An 8,511-nucleotide genomic window follows, 5' to 3' on the forward strand; every position below is an offset into this window, starting at 1 on the left:
GCACCTGCTGGTCTCTACGAAGTCATCTGCTGCATCAAGTGAGAGATCAGATCTTGTGACTAGGCTTGCCTTGAGAATATCACATGGCTATTCAGTGTCAGCATAGGTATAAAATGTTTCATTTTCGATTTGCATTTCTAAGGTGATTAAATAAACCAGGGCAAAAAGGGGGGGAGGGGAGAGAGTCCCAAATTGTATTCCATTTAATAAAATACATTTCAGCAAGTAGGACACACATATTTGCATCTTTAAAAATTAAATCAATACAGTAATCAAACAAAATTCCATTAAGCTATGAAAGAGCAGAGCTACACATCTATGTTGTCTTTAATGAATGCATTTAATTGTCAAGGGATAAAATGTTCTGAGGAAAGAAAGGCTAAATGAGCCCTTGGTTTTAAATAGATGTAACCTTGCAAATACTATATTTGTATATTCAGCCTCTACTGCTTACATAGTAAAAAAATGCAATTTACCAAACTATTCAAGAATGAAATATTGACTACTGTTTCAGAAAAACTGAAATATTACCATTAAACATTCATTGAGCATTTATAGAATGGAACATACTTTATTAGGTGCTTTTGGGCCATGGTAATTTTAGTTAGAGCAGATCTTGTCCTCAGAAAGTTTAGAATGAAATAAAGAAACAAGCAGGTAAATAATAGATGTAAATATATTGATTTATTTAACATTAGATATAAAATTTGTTATATCATTGAGCAAAACTGGTATGTAAAAATTATTATTTCATACTGTTCTCTGTAACTTTAAATATGCATCCTAAGTTAAAAAAAATGTAATTATATTTGAAAAAAATTTTAAATGTCAAAATTAGAAAATCAATAATAAAAACTCACCTTTATGTGGTTCCATTATGAGCCTGGCACTGTTGGAAAGGTTCTTCTTTATGCTCACACACTGAATTCTCACAGTGATCCTATCTCATTAGTATTATTCTCATTTTTCAGAAACTTGAGTCACTTGGAACTTGAGTCATTAATGTGGTAAACAATGTGGTATAGAGCTGTTCGGTTTCTTATGCCAAATTACTAGTAAAGGGAATGAATAGCAAAAGAGGAATGACTTGTTCAAATAAAAATAATTTTACAATGTAAAATTGATGTTTAAATTTCCAAATATTCACACAGGACAGTCTAGGACAGAAAACACAAGTTTCAAGAAGAGTTTTGAAAATATTTTTCTTATAGGCATTTTCCTGATGAAGTACCTACTATAATCATTATGGACTAATATGTTAGCAGGAACTAGTTTGTTTATTAGATTTAGATAAGACAGATAGGTCAGAAAAATAGGCAGAGGAAAGACTAGCAGAGGGAAAAAAGACTAGTTAATGAAATATACAAAGGTCCATTTCATTTTCTTGAAAATTTGGCCTGGAACTGGCCTTAAAATAAAACTTGATTTATTTTTAAGTTTACTAGACAGAAGAAAATTTCATCACCTGAAACAATTAGTGTTGACTTTCAAACTACTTCATCATGTATTTAAATTGTTTTTTTTCAAACAGAGAATATACAGTGCCAAAGCCCATGGGCAGAAATACTTGTGCTGAATGAGGATAAAAGTAAAAGAAAGGCGGTCAGAAATAAAATGGGTATACTTCATTGACTTTGGTTTTCTTAGAGAAATCGGGAGTCATGAGAAAGTTTTGATCCAAAAAGTGGCATGATCTGACCTACATATATCTTATTGGTGTTACTTTGGTGTTGTGTTGACAACAGATTATAGGAGTATAAGTGTAGCAATGAGACTAGGTAAGAGGCTAATAGAATAAGTCTTCTGTATAAGAGAAGATGTTGGCAAATTGAGGCAAAGAACATGGTGATTGTGGTCATTCTACGAAGGGGGAATCTGCAGTTATTCCTAATGGATGGACACAGTAGGGTTTGAGTAAGAAAAGTTGATGATTTCTCTGGCCTGAAGAACTGGCAAGATGGTGATGTCATAACTGAATGTCTTGGGTACAACCAAAGACATTATTATGCTTTCTCCAAAAAGTGTAAGTTTAGTTTTGGAAATTTTGCTTTATTTTCTCTCCACATTTTTATGGGTGCATTAGAATTGTATATAATGATGGGATTTGTTGTTACATTCTTGTATATACACATAATATAACAATATAATTTGACCAATATCACTCTTGAGTGCTCCCCTCTTCCTTCCCACCTTTGACACCCTGGTCCCTTCCCTCTACTGATCTCCCTTTGATTTTCATGAGATCCTGCCCCCCATATTTTTTTCCCCTTTTCCTTCTCTAGTTTGTAAATATGAGAAGAAACATATGGCCCTTGACCTTCTGAGTTTGGCTTATTTTGCTTAACATAATGGTCTTTATTTCCATCCATTTTCCTGCAAATAACATAATTCCATTTTTCTTTATGACTGAATAAAGTTCCATTGTGTATATGTACATTTTTTATCCATTCATCTGTTGATGAACACCCAGGCTGATTCCGTAGTTATTGTGAATTGTTCTGCTATAAACATGGATATTCATACATCACTGTAGTATGATAACTTCAGTTCTTTAGGATAACTACTGAGGAGTGGTATGGTGGGGTTATATGGTGGTTCCATGCCTAGGGAAATCTTATGTTTTTTATGTCTATCAAACATTTAACAGAAGATAATGTATAGGACTTTTGGAATATGAACTTCAGAAGAAGTGTGGATTAGAATCATAATGTGGGAGTCACTAGAAAATAGATGATATCTAAGCCCTTGAGTCTGGAGATCAATCAGGGAATTAATATAGATGAAGAAGACGTCCAAGAGCTGATGCCTAGGTTACTCTAACATGAGTTCGGAGAAAAGAAAAGGAACCAGTGTAAGGGATTGAGATAGAGTGAGGGAGATGACAAACCAGAAGAGGGTGAATTTCTGAAGTTACTTAGAAACATACATCCAGGTAGAGTTAATCATAAACTGAGTAAAAACTACTTACAGTCAGGGAAAAGAAATACTAACAGGCTATTGATGATATTGAAAAAAATTTTTGGTGAAATTTTGGTTAAAAAGAAAAAGACAACAAATGGATACAAATGAGAAATGTGGCAGTTTCTGGAGGATATATGACAGCAACTTGTTTGTAGGCTGATGAAAATAATCTATGAAAGTGGGGAAATAGATGCTTAAAGATAGAGGAGGGAATCAGAAGGAATGTGATCCATTTATAATGGGAGGTGGAGGGGAAAGCAGAGTATATAGATAAAGATGCTGGTAAGTAGGTAGATGTGGTGGTAGGAATTTATAGAAGTTTTTATCAGAGAAATTTTAATTGCTAAGTAAGTATGCAACAAAGGGACAATGAATTTGAGTGTGCAATCATGGGAGTGATCACAGAGTTTGACAAGGGCATTTAGGTTTGTAAGAAATGAAGAGAGGACATAGAGGCAGAGGTCATGAGGGAATGGGGCTGCCAAACAAGAATAATGCAAGATAGTGAAGACACAAAGAAACCAGATTCTGAAGTGTGAGCAGGTCCCCCACAGATTTACTTCCTAGAGAGAGTTCACAATTGAACCTGATATGGTGATATGTTGTTAAGAATGGCACCTAATAAAACAGACTTCTCTTTTCTCTGTACCGTTAAAAATGTCTTTGCTATTTTCTAGAGTCCATTTCCCCTCCCCTTGAAATCTATGCTGTTTTGTGAACTGCTTTGAGCAATAGAATGCAATAGAAGTGGTATGTAAGACTTCAAAGTCCTGGCCTTGAGGCCCTATAACTCTCCTTTTGCTCAGAAGGAAGTCAGCCACTATGGAAAGAAGTTCAGATTGTTCTGCTCAAAGAAAGGTCTTAGAGCATAAATTTCTGCTATGAGGGAAATATTCTGTTTTCCAAGGTGACAGGCAATAGCATGTGTGACTAATGATCACTTGAAATGTAACTTGTGACTGAGAAACTAAATTTTTAATTCTGATTAATTAATTTTCAATGTAAATAGCCACCAGCTAGTACTTACAATGATAAGTGCATCCCTATAGCAAATAGATTGCATGAAGAGAGAGGCCATATGGATGAGGACTAAGTGCCCCAAATAACTCCAAGATATCTAGGATACTAGATATGTGAGCCTTCCAGCTGTGGTTGAATCCATTCAGCCAACACCAAAGTTGAACAAAGGTAAGTGTCCCTGCTGATTCATGCCAAAATCCCTGACCTTTAGAATCATGAACAATGAGATTGTTTTAACCCATTAAATTTGAGGTGGTTATGTGGCCATAGATAATGAACTTGGTGATGCAAGAATGTCCTTCTATCTTATGGAAACCTGTCTTGGGTGGCCAACTGACCTTTTCCAAGTGACACCTTGCTGCCATGGGTCCATTCAAACTGTGATACTATTATTCAACAGAAATCTAGACACCAGCTTAAGAAACTAAGCCACTAAGTCTCATTGTTCCAGATGTGGGACACCTATAAAAACTTACATTTATATAAATGTACCACTTATTGTAACTTTTGAAATTTTTGTTTTTAGAGTTCTATTCTTCTGAGAAAACAAGTGAATGATTAGTGTTTGCAAATATGCATATACATATGATGGGGGAACATATAAGAAATAGTATCCTCATTCAATTAAAAATGTTAAAAGAGTACTCACATGACATTTAAGATTTTGCCAACAAAACATATTTATATAGGACTGAATACCTGCACCAGGGTAGGAGATTACTAAGAAAAAATGAATTTGGTTCCATCAAAAACTCATACATTCTTCTGCATTTGAGTTTGTAAAAATAAATATTCAATAGATTAAAAATTTCTCATAGGCTGCTAAAATCTCTGCCTCGTTTTAGACTATTCTGGAGCTCTGGCTGGCTGACTCCTTTGGTCATAAGTGAGCAGTGAAGCACAGCTTAGCTAATCGGGCATCATTCATAGGAGTCTCTGTTGAGCTTGAAAACTGTGGGTAAAGATGCAAATTAAAGTGCCCATCTGAGCAGAGTAAATGTGAAAGCTTAGAACTTTCTAGGACTCTAGGCCCTGAAAAACAGAAAACCAAAATGGGACCAAATTCAAAGTATTAGCAATAGAAGGTAACAGGGAAAATCAACAGATTCACCAAAGCAGCAAGGTTCTCAATGATTAGGGAGAGCTGGTGTTTTTACCATTATATTGCAAGGGTAGTATAGTGATAATATTCTGTAGTTCAAAAATGGTTGTTGAATGAGTAATAAAGAAGAAACTCGCAATTCAGCATAAGAGAGAATGTTTAGGACCAAGTCAAAACTCAACTTGTGCAATAGTCAAAGTTTTACTTTGTCACATTAATTCCCTCTGCTAACATAGCCTTGAGTATTTTCAGATTTAATATTTTATGTGTACTCGTAGAATTAAAGACCATGGTAGCATTTATGAGTTAGAGGAAAGCTGGGTTTTTGATGAAATCAAACAAAGAAAAAGAAAAGGAGGAGGCAGAGACATTTATTGAAGATTTCCTGGTTGCTAAGCACTGTGTCAAGCATCTTACATGCATGATTTGATTTAATTCTCACAGCAACTATTTTGTGGGAGGTATAACAATTATCTCAATTTTACTGATAAGAAAACTGAGACACAAAATGTTTAAGGACCTTGCTTAAGCTTCTACAGCTTCTACATCATTCTTCACCATATAAACAAGATTCAAACCCAGGCATGTCTGATTTCACATGTGGGTTTTCAACATCTTACTTCTATGTGTTCCCCAACTTGCTCACCAATAAGAATTATTTGTTGTGCTTCTTAAAAAAGGTGGGCTCCCAGAACCTGAATCTACAACTTAGTAAATAGAAATCTCCAAAATCAAGGTCCTGGATTTGAATAATAGGTATTCCTCACATGATTATTTTTTTAAAGCGAATTTGAGGAACACTCAAATTTCAGAATATTATCTGAATCTGTACATTAACGGTAGAAATTCCATTGCAAAAATATTGGTTGGAGTTGCAGTATTCACTTATCAAAGAAAGAAATGTAGATGCTTTATTTTAAACTATTGAGTAATTTTCTTTGTAAAAATTCTTAGAAATAAGAGTGCATATTAATATGAGCTTGTAAGACAAATGTGAATTATATTTAAATGGAAGTATATTATAGAGTAGATATGATGTGAATACTATTTGTGAAAGAAATAAAAAATTTACTGATTTGTTAAAAGGTTGTTTAAAAAAATCTATAAATAGTTTGAATTCCAATTAATGTTTCATCTTAGAAAAGGCTGGTTAATCTCTAAAAGGAAAAATGTTAAAGCTAATTGGATTTTTAAATCTGAGAAACCCACAGGGACAGGCTTTTCTTGATTAAAAAATTTAAATTCATTTTACAGCACACATTTTGGTCAGGGTTATGGAAGGGTAATTAACTTCCCACAGAAGATTCACTAATTACCAACTGAGCAAAATCAGGTTAAACAAGCCCTGACCTTGGAAGAAATGCAAAAATATTTATCAAGTGCAGTGGAACTTAAAACTATAGATACTAGAATGATCTGTTTAATATTTATGTCTAAATTCTATTTTAAGATAGCTCCACAGACATCTTAAGTTTTTCTGAATATTATTTAGTTCACTATCTTAGGTTAGGGCTTATTAAACTAAAAGTCTTTAAAACCACAACATTTAATATGTACAAAATGATTTTATCCTGGAAACATGGGTTTTCTAAGAAGTATTCAATAACAATGTTTGCAGTTTTAAATGATCTACGTTCCTTATGTAGGTTAGTGAAGTGCCACATTGCCTCAAAATCCAGTATTTTTCATATTACATTTGAAAACCTCAAACACTAACCCTTTAAAAAATATTTTTTTTTAGTTGTAGATGGACACAATACCTTTATTTATTTATTTATTTTTATATGATACTGAGGATCAAACCCAGTGCCTCACAAGTGCTAGGCAAGCACTCTAATACTGAGCTATAATCCCAGTCCCAACACTAAACATTTTGAGACTTTTTGGATCCAAAGTGAAAAGTGAAATTTTTTTTTTTTACTCCCTTTTTAATTTTATTTTTTTTTTATTGTAAACAAATGGGATACATGTTGTTTCTCTGTTTGTACATGGAGTCAAGGCATACCATTTGTGTAATCATAAATTTACATAGGGTAATGTTGCTTGATTCATTCTGTTATGTTTCCTTTCCCCCCACCCCTCCCACCCCTCTTTTCCCTCTATACAGTCCTTCCTTCCTCCATACTTGCCCCCCTTCCTAACCCTAACTCTAACCCTAACGCTAACCTCTCCCTCCCCCCATTATGTGTCATCATCCACTTATTAGCGATATCATTCGTCCTTTGGTTTTTTGAGATTGGCTTATCTCACTTAGCATGATATCCTCCAATTTCATCCATTTGCCTACAAATGTCATAATTTTATCATTGAAAAGTGAAAATTTTTTAGGTTATTTTATCTAGAAATTATACATGTAAACAAATTAAAATCTGTATGACTAAATTGCTACAGTTTTTGACAAAACATTTTATAATTTACATTGCAAATGCTTAAAAACTCGTAACTTCTTATTATGTAATTCTTAGTGATTAGGAAGGTCACAAACTGATATTTTATATGACTTTTACAATTCATTTTCTGCAAGAAAGGAGATGTTTGAAACTGGACATTGAAGCCCTTCTGGTCTTTAGAGGAAGGGGGATAATTCAGCCACGTTTGGAACTTAGGAAAATAAGTTCAAAAACCAATTCATCAGACGGTAATAATTAACCAATCTGTTTAATGACTTAAAATGAAAGCTTCACTTGCTTGGGGACTGCAAGTATTAGAGTGTTGACTGAGAGAGACTTCTGATTTAAGGACAGCATCCATAACAACCTAGAGGCAGGCCGATTACCTACATGGTCTTACATTTTTAATAAACTCTGTTAGAGGCTTCTATCTAAGGGATTTAAAAAGAAGACATTGAGTCAATGTTTGAAGGCAAAGGGAACTAAAAACTGGAGGCATGTGGAGAATGGAGGTAATAAGAAAATAAGTCTGGAGCAAAAGTAGGAACCAGGCTCTCATGAGGAGCAAGAGAAAGCTTCAGAGAAGACATTTTTTTAATGGATTAAAAAAATGGATTTCCAAGGAGGAACTCTATTTCAGCTTGGGCCACAGCCTGGAAAAAGGACCTGGTGGACGAGGTCAATTAGTAAGCTATAGTTCATCATGTAGGAAAAATAAAAACAGGTTAGAAAATGGCCCTGTCCAGTGAGAAGTAAAATTATAGGACACAAATTACCATTGTGAATTCTACCTTTATGTATACCTATAAAGCACCATTCAAAAGCCAATAGGGCTGGGGTTATGGCTTAGTGGTAGAGCATTTGCCTAGCACATGTGAGGCACTGGGATGGATCCCCAGCACCATATAAAAATAACTAAATAAAAGTTTCGTGTCCATCTACAATTAAAAATATTTTTAAAAATTTAATCAAATGAGTGAAAGGAAAAAACAAAACAAAATAATAAAGTGAAAGGGAAGGAAAAATAAAGAGAATATT

The sequence above is a fragment of the Sciurus vulgaris genome (assembly GCF_902686455.1).
Source record: "Sciurus vulgaris genome assembly, chromosome: 11".
Taxonomy (NCBI): domain Eukaryota; kingdom Metazoa; phylum Chordata; class Mammalia; order Rodentia; family Sciuridae; genus Sciurus; species Sciurus vulgaris.